Consider the following 21,368-nt stretch of genomic DNA (forward strand, 5'->3'; position numbering starts at 1 on the left):
GCAGCAACCCATTGTAAAAGGTCGTAACCAGCATTTTATTAAGAAAGAAAAGACACTGAATGGGGTAGATTAAAAAATACCACAGTGTGAATCATGTATAGGAAGAGTAGTGTTTCCTAAAACTTCTGTTTCACTTAACATGTTTGTGTATTCTGGGTTTGTAATGTAAAATGTATTTCTTACTGTAGGTCATAGTTAAAATCCTCTTTTGAAAAACACTTCATTGTAGCATGTGAATCACATCGTCATTTAATTGTTTTATAAGTCTGTCCGCTTGAAAAAAGGAATCGCATTTTCTTTGTCTCTTAATTCCTAATACCTAGGACAGATCTGCCTGACACAGGTGTTTAGTAAATGTTTGTGGAATGAATGAAAGAAAGAAACGAAATTCACTTACCTTCTCTGAGCCTTGTATTTTTCATAAATGAGAATGCTACCCGCCAGATCTCAGAGTATTAATGCGAAGAGCGGCTGAAATAATGGATGCGAGAGTGCTTTATGTAAGTACGATGTGCAGAATAAGGATTATTATCTGGCATAAATTTTGTTATTGTTGGGCAGATAAGCCTCAGGAGCTCCTGAAATCTTAAATCAGTGTTCTAAAGATGACATATTTATTGCAGTACTATTAATAGTACTGTATTATCCCTTATTAGGTAAAAAGTTAGGAGACAATCTTCAAAAATTAAGTATGTGCCATTTCTTTTTATTTTTAAACGTTTTATTATGGAGCAGTTCAACATACAAAGTAGACACAGAAGATGGGCTTCTGTGCACTCAGCTCTACCTTCAACCAGGCAGTAGCAACTTGAGCCCATTTCGTTTCATCTGCATCCTCTCCTATCTCCCCCTTTCCACGTTACTGTGAAGCAAAGATGCATTTCTTTTCTTCTTTCCCATTCCTCTCCCTTCCCCCACCCTCCTCCCTCTTTTGTTTACCTTTTCAAGTATGTAGAAATATTCTTAACATTCTTTTAAAATAGAATTATTCGTACCAAGCAATGCAGGTTGGGAGTTTAGACTAAAGTACTGTGGTACCGTGTGTGAATGAGCTATTCTCTTGACAGGAACTAGCAGGTAAACAAGATATTTTATTTCCCAAGATTTTCATACGATGGTGACCAACTCCATTGCAAAACCATGATCACATTCCAGAGTCGTAAGTAGTTCTGGAGGCTTAGTTACACAATCACCAACTCTGTCATCTTCCTCAGAAATGTGACCTTACAGCAAAGTAAGGAGTCTGAAGTATGACGGGTCACTTTTTAAGTTTTTTGAAGTTTTGTTTTCTATCATGTAATAATCCTCAAGCTTTTGACCTCTAGCTAGGCAACAAAAAGTATCCAGCTGAAACTTTTGGAATACTGTTAAAACTATAATAAACCCTGCTTTAAGACTACAGCCCAGGGTTATAACGTGCCACTCAGCAGTTAAAATACACTTGGAAGAAAAGAATTTTTAAATCATCACTTATATTAGTTTATATTGATCCTTTTTTTGATTTTCATAATTTTGTGATTTGGGCCTTAATATGATAAGAATACAAATCCACATTATTTTAAACCCCAAAGATATTTAATTCTGTCAAATTTTATTTGCCTAGAATTTTGCTTCCTTAACGTCAAATGTAGAGTTTGTTTTGATTTTGAACAAGGTATTGATTGCTAAGTTTTGCCCACTGCAACCATTGAATAGCCAGAAACTTTGCATGTCTCAATTGTTTTGAGGTTTTTATGTGTTCTTGAAAAAATTTTTCCAAAATAAAATGAATATAAATGCACCTTTATTTTAAAATATTTCAAGCCATATTTGTACTAATACAAGGAGGTTGCCTTATACCCAAGTGGGGCGGGTTGTGGGTTGAGAGTGACAGAGATGGAGGAGGTGAAACTCACATGGTAAGAGTGTCACAACTCCAAAAATGTTGTAGATGGCAGACCTAGGTCAGTTTCTGTCAGGGATGTCACCATTCTGCGAGGCTTCCCTGACGGAAACCAAGAAGAAGTCTTTATCTTTTCCTCTTTCATCCTCTACATCCAATAAATAGATCTTTATTGATGAGTTATTTAGAAAAATCTCCGGGCTTTATCTTTTCCATTCCCACGACCAAGGCATCAGTTCTGATCTTTATCAATGTACATCTGGACAATTAGCATTTGAGAAGAAATGAACTGATCCCTTTTGACCATGCCATTGTATGTACATTTAATTATTAAAACAGTCCTGTGAGGTAGGACAGTTATCTGCATTTTTCAGATTGTATAAACTGGGTAAGCTCTTTCAAGTATATGATATTGCTAAGGAATCTCCTTGCTCTGAGTCTTTCTCCCCCTGTAATGCATTCGGTGCAAGAATACCAAGGTGGTCTCCCTAAAATGTGACTCTTAATTTAATAACTTACTTAATAAAACCAGTAGTTACTGATCTAGCACTTTACAAATTACCAGGGATGTTTCACGTTTGATTTCATTCTACACAAACTAGTCCATGAGGTTAATATTATCTCATATCACTACTTCATAAAGTAACCTGTCATGACTTCTGTTTCCCATCAAGCCAATTTTAAACTCTTAATATTAATGACATTCCACATTTTATGCCCTGGCTCTACGTCCATTTAATCCTACCTCTCAATGTAAACTGGAGTTAGCTTTAGCCAGGTGAATGCACTTCCTTACGGTCCTCTCTGGGTACCATTCTAATTTCTCCCCTGATGTCTGCTCGCAGCACAACTCTTGTTCACCAAGCCCACTTTCCCCCCACTCCTGCCCTCTAACTTAAACTCCACCAGTCCTGCAGGACCTATTTCAAGTCCCACCTTTTCAAAGAAGCCCTCCCCAATAATGTCTCTCTTCCTGGATGTTTTTAGTTCTTGATATCCTTTGTCGTATATGTTTGCCCTTGAATAGAATTTAAAAATTTTCCCCTAACTATAAAAGTAATATATGCTTCATGTAAAAATATTAGATAGGATATTTGAAAGTGAAAAGATCACTCCTGGCTTCCCAATTCCAGTCTGTAGAAGTAACCACTGTAAGGTGTCTTTACGGTTGTATTTCTGTGTATAAGCAAGAATATGCACAGGCACACACACACACACACACACACACACACACCTATTTACACACATGGAGATGGCTATAGATTTAGATATATTTGACGCACCTATACCATCCTACAGCATTTTTTCCCCACCTAACAATATATCTCGGAAATCTCTTCATGTCAGTGAATATAAGTGATTTCATTTAAACATATCTCTTTATTGCCTCAAATTGTTTCATGTCAAATTGTTTTATACCTATACATCTCATCTTCCCTCACAAAAAGAAAATGGAAACTCCTCAAGGGCAGGAGTAATTACACATTCATTCTCTTTTCCAATCCTTTACTCTTTGGTCTTTGTGCATTTATTGCATATTTCACTATTCATGCAGTGGGAAATCCAAGATGTTCACTTCTCATAACCCCTAAGGAGTTAGGATCTAGTAGATAAGAATCTACATTTATACATAGAACTGTAACACAGGAAGAAATTGAGAAGTGACACCAATTTTTGTTACTGGAAATATGGCTGATTAAGTTATTTGAACAATTATCTTGCTGAAAATTATTGAAACTGTTGAATATGTATAAGAAAACATCCTCAGAGGAACAAAGGCCTGAAAATCTAAGGAACCATAAGGAAAAGCAGGAGTTCAGCGCGAGTTCTTTAGAGAACTAAAGCTGCTTTTACCCTGAGGACGTTTGCTGATCCAGGCAAATTTGGACTTTGCCTGCCTCATGGGTAGCAAAACTACACAGAAAGCTTGTAAATGGCTAACATACAATTTAGCGTAATGATTTTGGGGGCGGTGCAGAGTTTCTGGGGTACTCGGACTTCTCTGTTTATTGACCTAGTGGGAGCTCTGTGGGGTAATTTATTTTCCAAACTGAGCGTATTTGTTTTGTGTACTTTTCTGTATACATGTTATAATTTATAACCAAAAAATAAACATAAAAGAACAAGTTATAAAACAATAATATGATCTCACACGTGTGTATGTTACATAAATGTATATGTGCATGTGTGTGTATATTTATAAGTAGAATGTGTAATACATAAATTTCACACACTGATAAAATATAGAAATTTATGTTTATATATGTGTAAAAATATGTGTGTTTGGGGGATGCAAAAGTTTGTGTGTGCGTACGCTTTTCAAATACAGAGAAAAAGATGTGAAAGAGTGTTCTCCAACTACTGAAGACAACCTTGAGAGGTAGAACGGGGGGGGAAGAAGCGAGAAAGGAACTCACTACACTTTGTGCTTCAGACCACTGTTACTTTTTTTTTTTTTTTTTTTTTTTTGCGGTACGCGGGCCTCTCACTGTTGTGGCCTCTCCCGTTGCGGAGCACAGGCTCCGGATGCGCAGGCCCAGCGGCCATGGCTCACGGGCCCAGCCGCTCCGCGGCATATGGGATCCTCCCAGACCGGGGCACGAACCCGTATCCCCTGCATCGGCAGGCGGACTCTCAACCACTGCGCCACCAGGGAGGCCCATACATTTTTTAAATATTATTATTTATTATTTTTTAGAAATAGATTTTTTAAAAAATATGGCTTCCGTCTCTGCCCCTTATATATAAAAGTGTGCTTTCCACCAGGCTCCATACCACTTGGCAAAGTACCTTTTTTTTTTTTTTTTTAATGTCTTGTTCCTTTGCTAGACTGTAAGCTCTTAAAAGGGAACAAGACAATTTTTATCTTTGTATTTCTTATATCTAGTTAATCCTGGTATATAGGAGAGGATCTATAAATGCTAGTGAAAAATGAATGAAAAGTATACCTTAAGAAGAACCTTAAGGGCTATGGGTACCCAGTAGATATGTTTCCTTAGAGGCTCTTGTTACACTTCTGAATATTATTTTGTATCTGGCACAGCAGTGGGCGTAAAGTTGGCACAGTGAATACAGGTCGATTTGAATTTAACTGACACTTTGTGGAACCTGTAGGCAAATGTGGAGTCCACCATGTGGTGCCCCTCTTGATCCCAGAAAGCTGGAAAATGAAAATACTCTCTGAAAATTAACCTAAGAAATTAACAGCTAATAGATTAAAGCCAAGGGAGGCAATGTGACCTTACGAGACATAAAGGCTCCTTGGGCAGAAAGATTTGACTGTAACCTAATTGAGGGTATTGACATCTTTAAAACACACAAACATATAAAATGTCCATCAGAAGAGCATTTTCTCTGTCTCCAAAACAGAGAAAAAGAAAAGCTATTAATGTAATTGTCATGATACCTAACAAAGCACTGTCTGACCAGTAGCACCTGCCAGGTTGAGGCAAGCATCCAACCTGCCTGGCAGGTGTATAACCCTGTGGTACAGAGCTGCAGAGCCTCATGCCATTTTGCACTGGAATCCTGCATAATTAACTCCGCTTACTCTGCTTCTGTGCGCACCAAGCTTCCCTCTGGTAATTTGCCTTCCCAAGGAGATAATTCACTGTCAGGCTGGTACAGACTGATGCAGATTCAGTATGCCTGATTCTTCTGTTGTTCACTGTAAATAATAAAGTCGCCTTCTTTTTTTTAATACATCAGTGTCTTGTGAGTTTTGTTAGCATGAGTCTGCATTGCTGGGTCCAGTCAATGAGAATCAGGTATCAGAGTCTGCAAGGCCCATCAAGGTAAATACTACCTTGTGGGCATCTGATGGAGCGGACTGCTGGATTTCCCAGGTGATGCCCATCCGTGTCGTCTTGCTCCATGTTCCCTTTCCATTCCACACTTCACCAGAAAAAGTCTCCCCGGAAGTAACATGTTAAGAACATCTTAATAATGTGCGCATTTCAGCTAGAGTGTACCAAATAATATTATGTCAATGACAGTAGACCCTTATCCTCTGGGTGAGTATTATCTGTTTGGTTTTGTAAATTTCACACCTCTATGGATGAATGGAATGTATATTGTAGATGTCACATGGTGAGGACCCCCAACAACTCATTTCCAGTTCTGGCTTCACAGCCTCTTCTGGCTTCACTTCTGGCTCTCATCTCATTGTCAACATTGATCCTGGCGTCATACTCAAGTCACTTCCTAACCTGGGTCTCTCTTGCAGCAGTGAAACCTAAAGAAGATGGAGGACACAATGATTTCGAGCAGATTAAGGATAAGGATGCAAGTAGAGCAGGCAATGAACGAGGTTATAGAATTTTTTTCTTCCATTCTCATCTTTCTCTCTTTCCTCAAAATAGTCCCAGTAGCATTTGAAAGGGTTTCAGAATCCCACACACCGCTATGGAAAAAATAAAGCACAATTTCTCAGTGCCATGTTCTGCTTACCTATGAGTACAACGGCGTGTAAACCAGATTTCAATAAATCATTAACAGCAGTGTCTTGCCAAAAAGGATATCTGAGTAGATAACAGGGCAAAACTCAACTACAACTCTTAAGTGAATCCTGGAATTTTTTTTTTAATTGATTCTTGCATCAAATAAGTACACGGTTAGATGGGACTTTGATAAGTGGTAATTTTTCCCCTTTCTCTCCTGTTCCTCCCCTTTCACCCCAACTTCCAGCCAGAATAATTGATCACTAAATTTCACCATAAATTTATCAGGAATATACCCAGAGCAATCCTCAGTTATCAATTTGATTTAAAAGAATATATCTTTTATTAGTAGATTAGGACCTCACAAAGATTTCAGATAGCACAGGTAAATATAGAATCTTTAAAAGACTTATTTTGTACAAACTTGGTTCTTTGAAACTATTGTTTTGACAATCACAATTTGTCCATTTTATACAGTGGAGTTCTGCAGCAAAGTAAGACACTGTTGGATTATTGTGTTAAATTCATGAGGCTCCTGTATCTGTATATTACTCAGAGCTGTTCTTGTAGACTGATGTTAGATGGTATGGGGATGAATTGCTTTATAGGTTTGTGGGCCATTCCTGATTATTTAGAGGCTGATTAACCAGTCAATGAATTCTTCAGGCCTTTTGACCAAATTCACCATCCTCTGGCTTTCATTTTCTTTGGATGAAAGATGATGCTAATGAGGAAAGGGTCCATTTTTAGTCCCCATGTGAGCAAGGTTTGTTTCACAGCCGGAGACAGCTTGAATGTGTAAGATCAGGTTTACACTGTGGACCCTACGGTATTGGAAGTTCGGCTGGGTAGCATCGAAACACTCAACATCAAGCCTGTCATCACCTCTGAAGTACTTGTCCTACTTCAGTAGATTAGTAACAACATCTTATTATATGAAAGTTTGCATTTTCTAAAGCAAAACAGGCAGTATAGTATGTTATATGCTGATATGTGGAAATACCACCCCCCCGCAAAATAAAAAGAAAGAAAGGAAAATCATATTCCCTAGCTTCATTACATGTTAAATTAGTGGGGAGAGGCTGACCATAGTCAACATTTATAAAAAACACCTACAACTCTCAAAACTACCTGTATTTTTCAGAACTTAAGTACATTTCCTTACTTTACCAAAGTGCATAATATCTTGTCAAGATTCTTGAAAATTTTAAGGTGCATAAACTTTACCCTGAATAAAGACAAAGGAGTAGGGTGAGCCAGAGAAAGATGGTCACCTGAATAGTAAGGAGCGTTTGACCTACTCCTCTCCCTGCCCCTCTTTTCTCATAAGCCCAGGCCGCTGCCTTCCTTTTTTCTTTCTTTCCTTCTGTTGAAGGTCCGTGTCTAGACAGGGATTCACTGGACAGAACTGCAAAGACAACTAGAGTGGCGGGACGGAGCTATCCTGAAGTTAGGCAGCGTTATGGCAAAGCTGAAGATGCAGTTTTCAGAACTATACAGGTATCTTCAGACTTCGACATCCTTTGTGATGAAGCCCTAACCTTTCACTCGCTGGCTGCGTAAGGACCGTATATAAAATGGCAGAGTAGACAGAATTTCTTTTTCGTTCTGTGTTCTACCTTTCTAAATTCTTTTTCTGGCATCCTCTGGTTTTCTTCAGTCCTCCTGCAGCTATCTAACTTCTCTGATTCTTGTCCCTTTTCAGTAAAAGGTTCACCATAAGGCTTGATATCATTAAGTCAGTCTCTGTGTATATTTGTCTGTGTTGTGTGTGTGTATCTACATTTTGTTTTTGTTCGTTTGTAATATACTTTTAGAATAGTCCTTTCTAACCACGTAAACTCCAACGGTAATATTTCATAAGTTTCTAGGATTATTGACTCTTTAGGCAGTCTGAAAGTTACCCTCAAAAATGTATATACACATAGAATGTTGGGTACCATTTCGTGGTGTTCATGCCCTCTTCGTACCTATTTATGGATCCCAACTGGGTTCGGAATCCCTGTCCCATGATGAAATTCCAAAGTTACCTACTTGCACGGTCACTGGTGATATTTGAAAATATATTCATTCACCAGATAGTCATCGAATGCTTACTCTGTGCCAGGAGCTCTGCAGGGCATTGAGATACAGTGAACAGGACATTGGCGCAGCCATCAAAATTTACAGTGTAGTTGAGGAGACAGACAAGTAAACAGACAACTACAAGACAGAATAGGTGCAGCAGCAGGGAAAGTACAGGATACTTCAGAGAGCACATAAGATGAATGTTTAATTCAGTTTTGGGGCATCAAGAAATTCTCTTTACAATGATACCTGAGTTCTTTAAGTAGAAGGAATGCTATGTACAAAGTCAAGAGAATTAAGACTTATATGCCTGTTGAGAACTTTATGTTTGATTTTAAAGGGCCTTAAGTTGAGGGATGGTAAGTACTGCTATAACTGAAAAAGATAACTGACTGTAGCATGGAGAATGGGTTGGGGGAAGCAGGACTGGAGGCTAGGAGACTTCAGTAGTAACCAGCAGACAATAATAGTGACCTTAACAGTGCCAGTGAAAAGAAGAGGATGAGTTGAAAGGATATGAATTAGAAACCACAGAATTTAGTGATTGAATTCATTCCTTCGACAAATATTCGTTGTGCTGCTGTGTGTTGGACACTCTGTGAGGTATGGTGGTGAACTGTAGAGACACCATCTCTGTCTTCAAGTCTAGTAGTCATGACCTCCAGGCTTCTAGATTGGACAGCTCAGTGGATGGTGATGCTGTCCTCCAGAGGTGGAATGGACTTGTCTCCGACTGAAGGTCCCTAGACAGGAGAAGTGCTTCTTCAAGCTATAAGTGCACCTGCTGAGATCCCAGGATGTCCCTGCAGTTGTGAATTGCTGTGTCTAATGAGAGGCGTTACTGATGGTAGAATGTTTCCATATGAACAGTGTTCGGAGAGAGGCTTGAGAACCACTGCTAGAGATGACAGTTGGAGCCAGGAAGTGGATGAGATTACCCAGGAAGAGTGTATTGAATGAGAGGAGAGGAGGGGTGAGGATTGGACCTGGCAAAACAATGGAGAAAGAAGAGGAACCCAGTGAGAAAGCCAGGAGTATGTAAAGTGTCTTCCAAGATGGAGCCAGTGGAACAGATGGGAGGAGGAGTAGCAGTACGGCAGCAGCAGTCAGCAGCAGGGTAGGCTTTTGGTTCAAGATGATGACCTGAGCTTACAAATTACATTTCACACGTTCACCACCGCCTTACCTAAAGGGAATCATGAATCTTCACATCACAGGTAGCCAGCAGAAAATAATGAAATTTTATGCTATGTGAATTATATCTCAAGAAAGCTGTTATTAAGTGAAGAGAATAATAATGATGAAGAGTTCAATCTTTAAATATATTCTAACAAAATTGTTGTATTTTAAAAAAGGATAAACTGTAAGCATCACATGTGTGCGGGCGGGGTAGAGTGGAGTGAGGGAGAAGATGTAATCCACAAAAGAAGGAGAATACATTTGTATCCAGTTACCTGGTAGCACTATATGCAAAAAGCAACAGAGCATCACCTTAGACATCCAGGGGAAGGGGTGGTTACTCAAATTTTACAGCCAGCTGAGGCATCTTTTCCTGAAAGGGCATCAGAAAGGTCATCTTTGACATCGAATGATTTGTGGAATATCCCACTCATGTACTTGCCCTGGAAAAAAGAAAATTATGTGAAGACATGCAAGCACCACATAAGTAATTAGCAAGAATAAAGCACCTGATAAGGGGGAGAAATGATAGTAGGGTGGTTTTTTTTTAAGTGGTAGGGAATTAATTGTGAATAAGAGTTGTTAATATAATAGTAAGCCACAATACTAATGATAAATGAGTCCTCAGAAAAGAATAATGTAACAGACTAATAATAATGGGGATCTGCGATTATAAAGTGTTTCAACAATTTGGCAAGCAGAAAGAAGATGGAAGAGTGCAAGGAGATTCCAGAAACTGTTACTTTCTTATTGGCATCTATTAAGAAGTACAGGATATGGTGGTGCAGTGCTTAAGACTCCATGCTCCCAATACAGGGGGCCCGGGTTCGATCCCTGGTCCAGGAACTAGATCCCACATGCATGCCGCAACTAAGAGTTCGCATACCACCACTAAGGAGCCGGCGAGCCGCAACTAAGACCCAACACAACCAAATAAATAAATAAATAAAATATTTTTTAAAAAGGAAGAAATACAGGATAAAGAAAGTAAAGTCAAGCAGTACTTGAGTAGAAATAGGATGAATAACTTCCGGATCACTTGGCTAAGAATGAGGGGGAAAGCAGAAGTTTTGGAAGCATAAAAACCAGAATATAGTTTTAAATTAAAACTGAACTTATTACCACACAGTGACTACGCTGTTCTGTTAAACGACAAGGATTCGCTTTTTTAAAAAAATCCAACCATAATCTGATCCTGAGGCACACCTTTAAAAGGACAAATGAGAGGTCTATAACCATAGATGCAGAGGGAATTTTAAAAATATAGATTTGAAAGGAGTAATATGTTTAACCTTATGACAATGAATTAAATCTGCAAAATGAATGACTGAAAATAGATTTAAAACAAAAAAATAACCAAAATTGACTCAAAATGGCCAAAATTATGAATGACGTTTACAAAAAGAAGATTAAAAGAAAGATTCTCTGCTCCCCAAATGTGCAGATCCTAGACATATTAATCGTTAAATTCTGTCAGATCTTAAAGGAACGGATATTTTCTGTGCTAGTTAATCTATTTTAAAGCATGGGAAAATACGGAACATTTCCCAGTTTATTTTAGGAAACTAGGATGACTTATGACCAAATTCCATGTTTTGTCTTTTTCTTAAAAGTTAAGAACACTTTCACATAAAACTAGATATGTGAAATCTTAAGTCAAATATTAGCAAATAAAATTGGCAGCATATTGAAAGAACTGTACATATGATAAATTTGGATGTTTCAGTAATGTAGCATTTATCATTAGAAAATCAATTAATTAGTAATCATGTTGAGGTCAAAAGAGGAAAGCCTCTTCCAGCCATTTATTTCTATGAGCCAAGCATTACTCTGGTGATCCAGCGGTGAACCAAAGTAACCAAGCCCCTTTCTCTGTGAGACATAAGTTCCGCTGAGAGAACAATAAGAAATACAGACAGATATTGTAATAAGCACATGTAAAATTTTGGTGTGCGATAGATTTTCAAATCAGTGGGGGAAAGTTGGCTTATTCAAGAAAAACATTTGGAACCATTGATAATGTTTTAATGACACTACTTTAAATCCAAAGTTTATATTTTACATTAAAATTCATTCCAGATGAATTGAAGGTTTTAATGTTAAAAATTGAAGCCAAACTTCAGAAGAAGTAATCAATGAATATTTATATTGCCTCATGTTCTGTTAGACCTTTTCAATCATGTCAGAAGGAAAAGTGCTCGGAAAGATTAACGAGCAGAAGGATAATGTCGCTCTGTTTCTGAGACCATAAGGACAAAAGCAGCTGCTTCAAACTTGCAAACATTCGGCAAAGCATAACATTTGGGAGATGTATTTGAAAGTTTGATATACAAAAAACTGTAAGTTCAAGGGGTAAAACCCAACATTATTACTTAATACATTAAGTTTTTGCAGCCAAAGTCCAGCTGCACTAATAAGACTCACGAACATTTTTCAAATGTTTCTTGCAAGCTAGATGTTGTTCTGATGCTTTACATGTATTATCTTATGTAGTGCTCACAACAATCATCTGAAATAGGTACAGGTAGTATTTTACATATTTTACAGGTATGGATGCAGAGACACAGGAAGGTCTTAGTAGCCTGCCCAAGAGCACCCAGGTAATAATTGGCAGAATCAGCTTTGCAACCCAGTCTAGGGCCAGAGTCTACTTTCCTAACCATTATGTTGTACCAAACATGTCTCTAAATTTCCTGATTTATTAAAATTATATTAAAAAAAACAGATTCAGGGAGGAGATAAATTTAACTTAATCTGTGTGAAGAATAAATTTGGATGATAGTTTTTCAACTCACAGCTGAAAATCCACTGGGAGCTTGTGAGGAATACTTTTCTCACATACATGCAGTCTGTGCTGGAAGGTCTTTGTGGCAAGTGTTTAGAACTGAAGTTTTATTCAGTTGCCAAAATAACTTCCAGAAAAATCACTTTGGAGAATTTTTGAGTAAAACATTTCCCTGTTTACTCCAAAACAAATTAGTGGGCTTTGAATGTCACTCATTTCATCCACATATATTTGCAAGGCTGGTTTTTCTCCATGCGTGACTATGAAAGCAAAGTGGTTTGATCAGCATGGCCCACGTCGAGTTCTCTTTCCCACACCACTTAGGTTAGAAGGCAAACATTTTCATCAAGCGAGAATACTCAGTGCTTATGTTGATCAGGGCTTTTAAGCAAAAATTTTTTTTCCCTCAACATCAAACAAACACCCAACTCAATTAAAAAATGGGCAGAGGACTGAGTAGACATTTTTCCAAAGAAGCCATACAGATGGACAAGAGGCACATGAAAAGATGCTCACCACTAATCATCAGAGAAATACAAATCAAAACCACAATGAGACATCCCCTCACACCCGTCAGACTGGCTGTTATCCAAAAGACAACAAAAAACAAATGCTGGGGAGGATGTGGAGAAAAGGGAAGCCTGTGCACTGTTGGTGGGGTGCAACCACTGTGGAGAACAGTATGGAGGTTCTTCATAAAATTAAAATCAAACTACCATATGATCCAGCAGTTCCACTTCTGGGTATTTTTCTGAAGAAAACAAAAACACTGGTTCGAAAAGATATATGCACCCCTATGTTTATTGCAGCATTCTTTACAATCGCCAAGATATGGAAGCAACCTAAGTGTCCATTAGTAGATGAATGGATAAAGAAATTACATACACACACATGTATAATGGGATGTTAATCAGCCACAAAAAGAATGAAATCTTGCCATTTGCAACAACATGAATGGACCAAGTGAAATAAATCAGACAGAGAAAGACAAATGCTGTATGATTTCACTTACATGTAGAATCTAAAAAAACAAATGAACAAACATAACTACACAGAAACAGACTCATAGATACAGAGAACAAACAGGTGGTTGCTAGAGGGTTGGGGTGTGGGGGGATGAATTAAATAGGTGAGGGAGATTTAGAGGTACAAAATTCCAGTTACAAAATAAATGAGTCACGGGGATGAAATGTACAGCATAAGGAATACAGTCAGTAATATTGTAATAACTTGGTATGGTGACAGGTGGTAACTAGACTTACTGTAGTGATCCTTTTGTAATGTATAGAAATAGTGAATCACTACGTTGTACACCTGGAACTAACATAGTATTGTAGGTCAGTTCTACTTCAGTTTAAAAAAAAATTGTTCCCCCAAATCTGCTATTGTTTTAATATTTTAAGTTTGGGATTAAAAAATATATATTTTAAACATTAAAGGCAGGATTGAGATTTTTAAGTTTAGTTAAAGGTGGCATGGACTTTTAAAAAACATTGAGAAACTATTTTATATGTATGCTTATTGGTATGGAAATGTGAAGATGCTCACAGTGGATTTTTCAAGAACAGCAAGCCTTCTACATCCTCTCAGATTTTTCTAGCCCTCTAACTAGTCTGAAAAGGACTGAGATGCTGTTGGAATCTCATGATACTTTTGAATTTCTATTTATCCTTCTCTTTTTAAAAATAAATGTAGTGTATCTCTATTGATAGAGTGCTGTTGAAGTGTTTATAGCATAAGTCTATTGTTTCCTTATTGGGGGTGAACATTTATTAATTTAAAATAACCCTCTTTTACTTTTTTCACTTTTATTCTCATGAATTGAGGTTTATCTGAAATTATTATAGCTATAATTTCTTCTGATTATCACTTATTTGTCATGTCACTTCCAAACATTTATTAGTTTTTATCTTTTAAATCAGTCTGAATCTTGATCTTTTTTTTTTTTTTTTTTTTTTTTTTGGCGGTATGCGGGCCTCTCACTGTTGTGGCCTCTCCCGTTGCGGAGCACAGGCTCCGGACGCGCAGGCTCAGCGGCCATGGCTCATGGGCCCAGCCGCTCCGCGGCATGTGGGATCCTCCCGGACCGTGGCACGAACCCGTGTCCCCTGCATCGGCAGGCGGACTCTCAACCACTGCACCACCAGGGAAGCCCTGAACCTTGATCTTTAAGTAGTGAGGTTTACGTTGACAGTTGACAACAATGTTATTTATAACATCAATATTAGCCTACATATACTAAATGTTTATGTATATTATAATTAAAGTATATACAATATGATCCTCATTTTTATAAAATAGACTTAAATCTCTGATATGCCATATGGAAAAGAATCTAACTCCACAGCTATTAAAAGTGGGTATCTTCGATGTCGAAACTACAAGTGGTTTAAATTTTTATTTATATATATGTTCAAAGTTTTTGTGGTAAAAAGGTTTTGTTCCCTAATTTTAAAAAGTTTAATAAGGGAGTAAGACAGTAAACTATAGGACAAAGACAAATGTCAACAGCTATCTTATATTCCAGCCATACCCATTAGAAAGTGTAATGGGAGGGAGGGACAAAATTAACAAGCAGAGAATCCAATTCTCGATAATAATATAAAATGCCCAGAAATGAGCTTAAGAAATATGTAGATCTTTTCAAAAAGCAAACTTAAATTTTTCTGAGGTACTTGGAACAATGGAAAATTATATCACAGGCCTCAATAGGAAGACAGTGTTTTTTATTTTTTATTTATTTTATTTTTTAAATGTATTTATTTATTTATTTATTTTTGGCTGCGTTGGGTCTTTGTTGCTGTGCGTGGGATTTTTCTAGCTGCGGCGAGTGGGGGCTGCTCTTCGCTGCAGTGCGCGGACTTCTCATTGCTGTGGCTTCTCTTGCTGCGGAGCATGGGCTCTAAGTGCGCGGGCTTCAGTAGTTGTGGCATGCGGGCTCTAGAGCACAGGCTCAGTAGTTGTGGCGCATGGGCTTAGTTGCTCCGCAGCATGTGGGATCTTCCCAGACCAGGGTTCGAACCTGTGTCCCCTGCATTGGCAGGCAGATTCCCAACCACTGCACCACCAGGGAAGCCCTGCCACGTCTCTTTAAGTAAAGCAAGGTTCCATCTGAAGTAGGCAAATATGTTGGAAGCTTATGTAAGCTCCATGTTGCCTTGTCTTGAAGAATGTTCAAGTGTTACCTGCTAGAGAATTTGAATTAGCAGGTGTACACAGATTCTGAACCATTTTGTGCCCAACCCAAAGCCTTGCTTATAGTTGGTACATAAAGTACTGTGATAATGATTAACCCCGAGGGGCAGCCTTTCTTTTTGCTCTAAACAAAAAAGATGCAGGCTTTGTGGATGGGTGTTTGGGAATTCCTGCAGTATGTCTCAGATGGCTTGCAAGAGTTTTATGTTTTTCTTTCTTTTTTTTTTTTTTTTCCAGTTTATTTCCGATCTGTTCCTGGGGATCTTGTTGTTTCTCAGATGTTGTATTGGGCAAGATGTAGTCACTGCATAAACATCGTGTAGGGAGTGCAGATAATGTTATAAATATACCTCTTAGTTTGTGTAGTAAACCAGCATCCCATGTGATTTATCTTTATTATTTATTTATTGCTAAATCAGCATTGTGCCCTTCCTCCACATTGCTTAAAATGCAGTCATATAGGCAGTCTGATTTACAAGGTAATTGCATTTAGGAAGCTACATTTCCTAAATGTTCTGCTAGGCAGGAAAAGAACTCTGAGGGAAAAAAAAATTCATTCCTTTGGGGAAAACTGATACTACTTTCTTGGTAAAATGCTTCTATGTATTCAGTGAATTGACAATTCCCACCATTTTTTTTTTTTTTTTTTTGGTAGTTGTAGTCATTATAACTTCTGTAAGATTATCTAGTGTTTTGGAAGCTCCTCAGAAAGCCTAGAAGAAATTAAATATTCTCAGGTCTAACTGTGTGTTTCTAAAGCTATAATTAGTTATCTCTCTGTATTCAACAAATTCATTTTTTTTTAATTTGCTCAAAATTCAACTTTTAGAATTAGGCTTGTAATTTGAACCTTATTAATGTCAAATTATTTCATTTCCTTTGACTTTAATAATTATATTTAATAATTCAAACTCAAATACCTCAGTTCACATTTGTGTTTGGATCAGTCATGTTTAGATGCCTAATAATTAGGGTCTTGTGCATTCTTGCATATTCTGTTTAATGTCTAGATGCATGTCAGTGCATAGTATTTGAGTCATCGGTGTGCCACAAAACATTTTACCAAGACACATATTGCATCATCAAATGATTGAATTACACTGATAGCTGTAAATGGGACCCAATTTGCAAAAGTAAATAGTGTCCTCCTTTAAAAGAAAGAAAATGAACAATGCTCGGGATTCCCTGGTGGCGCAGTGGTTGAGAGTCCGCCTGCCGATGCAGGGGATGTGGGTTCGTGCCCCGGTCCGGGAAGATCCCACATGCCACGGAGCGGCTGGGCCCATGAGCCGTGGCCGCTGAGCCTGCGTGTCCGGAGCCTGTGCTCCGCAACGGGAGAGGCCACAACAGTGAGAGGCCCGCGTACCGCAAAAAAAGAAAAAAAAAAAAGCTCATCACTCAGACTCCAAGGTTTAATTAACTCTGACTTGCTAAAGGAAAGAAAATGAGCAAATAAATAGCATGTACTTCCCACAAATAATAAATTATGAATCATTGCTATTTTTTATATAACTGACCCACACAGAATCTTTGCCATATTCTTTTGTCTATGCACCTCAGGTTTTTTTGTTTGTTTTGGTTTGATTTAGTTGGGTAAAATGAAAGACTATGATTTGACTAGCTTATAAATCCCTCCAACTTCTAAAATGCTGTAGGACTGATTTCCTTTGAGCCTTGTTCCTCTTGCTAATTGATGTGGTTGAGTGGTCTGGAATCAGCCTCCTTGGTGCAAGTTATGGTGAAGTTCTGTGAAGGTAGTTTGGTCCAGGAATGAATGTATTCATTCAGCAGACACATGGCCTGACCGTGAGACCTAAAAGAGCTCATGGTCCAATAGAAGAGTATGGTGGTTTTAAAACATGGCCCCCCAAATTCTTTGACACTCCTCCTGTCAAAAGTTAGAGCTCTACCTACCCCCTACCCCCACCCCACCCCCCCTTGAATCTAGGCCCTGTGACTGACTGCCTGAAGATAGAATATAGCAGAAGTCTATTCTGTTTCTACTCAGAAACTGTATCAGTTTCTGGGCCCAGGCCTTAAGAAACTAGCAGCTTCCACTTCCTGTCTCTTGGAACACTCACTCTTGGAACCCAGATACAATGCTGTGAAGAAGCCTAAATGGCCCTGTGGAAAGACCCAGGTGGACAGGAACTAACAGGCAACACCTGCTTGTCAGTGCTATGAATGAACCATCTTGGGAGTAGATTCTCCGGCTTCGGGAGAGCTGCCCTGGCTGACACTGAGTGGAGCAAAGACAAGCCATTCTCACCGAGCCCTGCTCACATTGAAGATCTGTGAGCAAAATACGTGACTCATGTGTTCAGCCACCAGGTTTTTTTTGTCAGAACAAGGAGGTAGACGTGCAAGCAATTTTGAAGCGATGTAGAGTTACAGTGATGGCAGCGTGCACCGGGTATCCCAGAAACACTGAGGAGGGACACCTAATCCTTCTATCAAGGAAGACCTGCTCAGGGAGATGACAGGTCAACTGAGTCTTGAGTGAGGAAGGGTTAGCCAGGTCAGGGGAGAAAGGGTTGGGTGTTCTGGGCAGGAGGGAAAACAGTGTGACGAGCAGCAGAGGCATGAAGCAGCGTGGTGTGCATGAAGGGTTGTGAGCATTGAGTGTTGCCAGAGCACAAAGCTGGGGATGGGAAGTGCAGATGAAGTAGCCAGGGAGGTGGGCAAAGTTTGAATCCTGGCAGGCTGCCAAGGAAGGCTTCCTGTAACCAGACAATTTGGTGTTTCTGTTATTGTTCTAGGTAATACCAGAGCAATCTGATCAGAGTTTGTGTTTTAGACAGATCCTTCTATGACCATGGAGAAAATAGGTTATAGAGGGTTTTGAAACTGGGAGCAGGAAAATCAGTTAGGTGGTCATTGCAGAAGTGTAGACAAGGACAGGGAGGCCTGAATTAACACTACAGTGGTGGCGATGGGGAAGAGAAAGTAGATTCAAGAAATATTTAGGGGGTTAAAAAAAGAAGAAGTATTTAGGAGACAGAAAGGATAACACTCAGTAACCATGGAGAGAAAGGGCAAAGGAAGACTTAGATTTCTAAGTTAGGCGACCAGCTAGATGCCAGTGCCACAGAAGGGACCAAAGGAGAGCATAAGGAAGACTACACAAGTCAAAAATTAAGAGATTTAAACTATAAAGATTTGGCAGTCACTGTCACAAAGATGGTAGCTGAAATTATTAAATGGATGAGCTCCTAGGGATGAACCTCTAGGAGTACCCTGAGATTTAAAAGATGGTCAAAGGAAAAGGAGCTCACAACAGATTTGAGGGGAAAAAATAATCCAGGAAGTTCCAGGAGAACCAAGAAAGAGTTGTCTCAGAAACCAAATGAGTAGAGTTTCAAGGAGGGGATTATCTTGTGTTTCAAATGTCATCAGCCAGTCCAGTAAGATGAGGATAGATGAGAAGTCACTGATGACTTTAACCAGGCAGGGCAAAGCCATGTATCAATGGTTAAGTGAATGGGAAGTAAAAAAGGTCACAGATGGTACAGCCAAGGGATGAAGCGTAATTGGAGAAGAACACAGGGACATGAGAGCGTTTGGTGGTGCTGCTGCTGTGGCTGGTGGTTTTAGGGGGATAGAAAATAGGTAAATTTCCAAGGGGCCCGTGCCAGTAAAGAGGAGGAAGTTGAAGAGAGAAGAAGAAGAAAGCGTGAGGGATGAATCGGGAGATTGGGATTGACATATACACACTACTACACATAAAATAGGTAACTATAAGGACCTACTGTGTAGCACAGGGAACTCTACTCAATACTCTGTAATGGGACAAGCATCTAAAAAAGAGTGGATATATGTATATGTATAACTGATTCACTTTGCTGTACAGCAGAAACTAACACAACATTGTAAATCAACTAGACTCCAATAAAAATATTTTTTAAAAAAAAGAAGAAGAAGAAGGCATGATTCATGCAGTAACATCCAGTTGGAGATAAAAGGGGCATAGGGTCAAGGACAGTCCTTTGAGACTGGAGGGATACCATAAGCGTAGATGTACATGGTGTTATATGAGTTGGACAGGGCTGCCACAAGCTTTGCGGTGGGGTGCCAGGGACCTTGGTTGGGTCTCCCCAGAGAATTGTAGAACAGCAGCATTTTAGTCCTTGCTGGTCTGCTCCTGTTACAGCAGCTCCCACAAATTTTTAACGGTAATAATTATCATGAAAATAGTAGCTTCTGTTAATATGGGCTTTGTAGTTTCTAAATTGGTGCTCTCAACAAATGTGAAAGAAAGATGGATCATGTCATTCCAGTTTATAGACTAGAAAGTGGGAATCTCAGGGGTTAAGGTCATGCTGCTGGTTAGTGGCTGAGATGATAATAGAAATCAGATCCTCTGACTCCTAACCTTTTTCACCTATGCCACACTGCTGTTTTGAAGCTAAAACTAGATTGGGTTCATCGAATCCAACCTCCCCTTTTACAGATGAAACAACCAAGGCAGCAGCCTGGTAAAGTGAAAAGAACGTGGATCCTGCGGGCCAGGTTTTCTGGGAAGCCAACCCTGAGGTGGAGATGAGCATGGAGAAGTGTGTCAGGGAGTGCTCTGGGGAGCAGCACCCCTGGAAGGGAAACGAAGGAAGCAGGACTGGGCAGAGGGAACAGGCAGGCTGTGATGATACAGCCTCAGCAGGAGCTTCAGCCGACCTGCAGGGAGTTCTGAAGATGGATGACCCTTCAGAGCTGTCCTGAGTGGGGGAAACGGGGCCAGGCCTTTATACCTTATTGATGGGCCATTGGATGCTGGTCACCCCAGAAAGGGAGCATAATCTTGGGCAAGGTGATTCTCTTCAGCTAAAGTGGTCCCCAAAGGAGATTGAGAGCAGAGAGCTTTCTGCCAGCATTACTCCTGGCTGCCTCATTCCTAAGGAGCATCTTTGGAGTCAGCCACCCATGGGTTTGAATCCTGTCTCTGCTGCTTCCTAGCCGCTCTGTTAGCTAGTTAATGTTAGGCAGATTCTGGGTAAGCTTCTTTAACCCTCAGGATCCTCTCCTGTAAAATAGAAAAAAATAATGTGAGAACTCACTAAGCCTTGATTTCCTTATTTGTGAAACAGGAAGATAATTGAACCATCCTTTGGAGGAAAGTTGTTAAGAGGATCCAATGAGATTAAAAGTTACCAGAGTACCTGCCACTTTTAGGAAATTAGTTGTTATTATCACACCGTAGTTCGGTGCCAGATACATAATACTTGCCATGAAAGTTGCTCCATAAATACTTTATTTAAAAATGTTCCAGAAAGACTCAGTGACTTCCTAGAGGCCAAAGTCAGAGCTGGAATGCATCGTACTACACTACTCTCGAGTTTAGGCTTCAAATCTGGGAATATGGGAGGAGATACCTCTACGGTGAGTCAGAGTGTGACTGTGGAAGGAAGTAGGCCCTTGAATGTGACTTTACCTGGGAGAGTCCTTGCTTCGGCTAAGTCACTGGTGGTAGCCCAGTGTGCAGATGTGTTTTTCAGAATGGAACCAAGAGGGTAAAATTAAAGATGAAGTCATCCGAGTAGCAGCACCTCACCAAAACAGCACTGTGGCAAAAAGATGATTATAGTGTGGTTACTTTGATTCATTGGGGCTAAATATAATAATATCTAATAGTGTATGTATATATATATATATATATATATATATATATATATATATAGACATGCTGTAGATAGTATATATATAGTGTATACATATGCCATATATGTATACATACAGTATATATATACAGTGTATATATATGCCATATATATATATGTGTGTGTGTGTGTGTATAGTGTGTGTATATATATATATGTATGCCATTTTT

General features: G+C 39.1%; 1 protein-coding gene and 1 long non-coding RNA gene across 4 annotated transcripts in view; both read left to right on the top strand.

The window, feature by feature from the left end:
• The window catches only part of NSMCE2 (NSE2 (MMS21) homolog, SMC5-SMC6 complex SUMO ligase), a 225,840-nt gene that overhangs the window by 112,920 nt on the left and 91,552 nt on the right, over nt 1-21,368 (top strand). The window lies entirely within an intron of this gene.
• Nucleotides 4,110-5,584, top strand: LOC308630205. The gene is made up of 2 exons (XR_014017782.1): nt 4,110-4,322; nt 4,540-5,584. It is a non-coding gene; the product is annotated as an uncharacterized lncRNA (long non-coding RNA).

Source organism: Mesoplodon bidens (assembly GCF_964165515.1).
Source record: "Mesoplodon bidens genome assembly, chromosome: 16".
NCBI lineage: Eukaryota > Metazoa > Chordata > Mammalia > Artiodactyla > Ziphiidae > Mesoplodon > Mesoplodon bidens.